The sequence below is a fragment of the Mandrillus leucophaeus genome, unplaced genomic scaffold, assembly GCF_000951045.1.
Source record: "Mandrillus leucophaeus isolate KB7577 unplaced genomic scaffold, Mleu.le_1.0 Scaffold653, whole genome shotgun sequence".
NCBI lineage: Eukaryota > Metazoa > Chordata > Mammalia > Primates > Cercopithecidae > Mandrillus > Mandrillus leucophaeus.
This window is the reverse complement of record NW_012107064.1, coordinates 607,260-609,868: the sequence shown is the minus strand read 5'-3', so window position 1 is coordinate 609,868 and position 2,609 is coordinate 607,260.

Here is a 2,609-nt window from a genome sequence, read left to right as displayed (position 1 = left end):
TGGACATTTGGGTTGATTCCAAGTCTTTGCTATTGTGAATAGTGCCGCAATAAACATACGTATGCATGTGTCCTTATAGCAGAATGATTTATAATCCTTTGGGTATATCCCCAGTAATGGGATGGCTGGGTCATATGGTACTTCTAGTTCTAGATCCTTGAGGAATCGCCATACTGTTTTCCATAATGGTTGAACTAGTCAGCTCCCATCGGTGGCTATGAGGTCTGAGCTGCCCAACAGAGGAAGCCACATTGTCCCTTCCTCCTGTCCTGCCCTGAGGACCAGGGGACTCAGTGGAGGGCTGCTGCTGACAGGAGCCTGGTCTTTCTCCTTCTCTGAGCCCAGCCAGCTTTCTTGGCTCTACCTGCCTCAAAAGCCCGTAGAGGCTGGGTGCAGCGGCTCACGCCTGTAATCCCAGCACTTTGGGAGGCTGAGGTAGGCGGATCTTTTGAGGTCATGAGTTCGAGACCACCCAGGCCAACATGGCAAAACACCGTCTCCACTAAAAATACAAAAATTGGCCAGGTGTGGTGGTGGGTGCCTATAATCCCAGCTACTCTGGAGGCTGAAGCAGGAGAATCACTTGAATCTGGGAGGTGGAGGTTGCAGTGAGTTGAGCTGGTACCACTGCACTCCGGCCTGGGGGAAAGAGCGAGACTCTATCTCTAAAAAAGAAGAAGAAAAAAAAAAGCCCATTGAACTGGGTGGGTTCCCTGGAGCTCTGCCCTGGGGTTGGGATTCTGGCTGGGGTTCCCCGAGGAACACCCACAGCCCTTGTGAACTGTGACCCACAGCAGGCTCTGGGAAGCGCTGTGAGCCTGAGAGAGAAGGAGCCCATCCAGCCAGGCACTGGGGGTACCTGGGTACTTGCTCTTTCCATCTTCATTATTCTCTCCCCAGTGATGAGCTGAGTTTTGCTTTAGGACCTTAGTTTTCCCGTCTGTAACATGAGCACTGACGCACTGTGCATTTCTGTGGATCCAGAATTAATGGGGCTGATAATCATCAAGCTGGGTTAATTGGGTTGGATCCCTTCACTTTCCTGCGCCTCAGTGTCCCTATCTGTAAAATGGGATAACAAGGCACCCTCTCACAGGGCGTCGTGAGGCTGGAAAGTTCAGCGCTTTGGTCCACGCTGGCCCACAGGAGGCTCGCAGATGCCGGTGCTGCCTTGGCTCTCTTGTGCCCACAGCTCATCCTCCTCTCCCCGCTGGCTGCCGAGTCCGCTGAGCTCTGGGAGGAAGCTGGGCTGCGCTTCACAGGGCCAAGAGGGCTGGGCCTGCCTCACAGAGTGCTTCCCTTTTCTCTTTTTTTTTTTTTTGAGACAGAGTCTCACTCTCACTCAGACTGGAGTGCAATATCACGGTCTTAGCTCCCTGAAATCTCCACCTCCCAGGTTCAAAAGATTCTCTTGCCTCAGCCTCCCGAGGAGCTGGAATTACAGGAGCCCGCCACCATGACCAGCTAATTTTTGTAGTTTTAGTAGAGACGGGGTTTCACCATGTTGGCCAGGCTGGTCTTGAACTCCTGATCTCAGGTGATCCGCTCGCCTCGGCTTCCCGAAGTGCTGGGATTACAGGCGTGAGACACTGCGCCTGGCCGCTTCCCTTGTATCTTGACTCACAGTCCCTCCCAGGGAGCCCAGGGTCCCCTCGCTGTGCATCGCACATGGAAGAGGAACCACAGGGTCAGAGCAGGGGGGGTCAGGAAGCTGCGCCGGACTGAAGCAGGGGCAGAATCGCCCTCGACGGTAGTGGTAGCAGCTCCCGTGACGGCACTGGAGCCCCGTGCTGAGTGTTTCTGTTCGCTGATAGCCTTGTGAAGGTGGTGGCAGCCGCCCCAAATTATAGAAGAGAAAACCGAGGCCGAGAGAGGTTAGGTAACTTGCCCGAGGTCACTGAGCCCCAAGAAAGGAGAGGAAGGCCCTAGGAAGAGGCTGTCACACCCTGCAGGCCTCGTGACGTGCCATGAGCCATCTGGAGAAGTCCCTTCCCCATTTCCCGCCCTCAGTCTGGGGGCGCACGGGCCCCTGGATCCGCCTAGTTTCTCCAAGTTCCCTGGATCCCAGTGGCATCGAGGAAGTCCAGGCTGCTGTGAGTTCTGCACCCCGGTCTGCTGAGGCAGCCAGGCCAGTCCTGCTCCTTGGCCGGGTGTCTGAATCGTGAGTGTTGTTTGTGGCTGTTGGGGACACACCCCTGGGTGGGGGAAACCAGCCTCAGGGTGGCAGCAGCGGAGGCCTCGAAACGCGCCTCTTCCCTCATCTCCAAACTGCCGTTCAGATGTCTGGGCCTGGGCCGGAGTCTGTCCCAGCTCTGGGAACACTTGGTCCAGGTGTTCATACCTGGCTGTCTCCATAGACTGGGAGGCCCCAGATAAGAGCATCTGTCAGCGTTGTCTTCCCCTGGAATGCGTGCGGCAGGCAGCTTTCACATGTGGTTAGTGTGGGTGGTGGGGTGTGCCCAAGTGTGATGTTACTATCACCCCGCTTCTCTCTCATGCATGAAAGCACATCAACGTACACTCCAAAGATGGTCCTGTCATAACTCCCTCTAATTGGTTTTTTTAAAAAGTAAGTAATTTGCAACAGGATTTTTTTTTTTTTTTTTTTT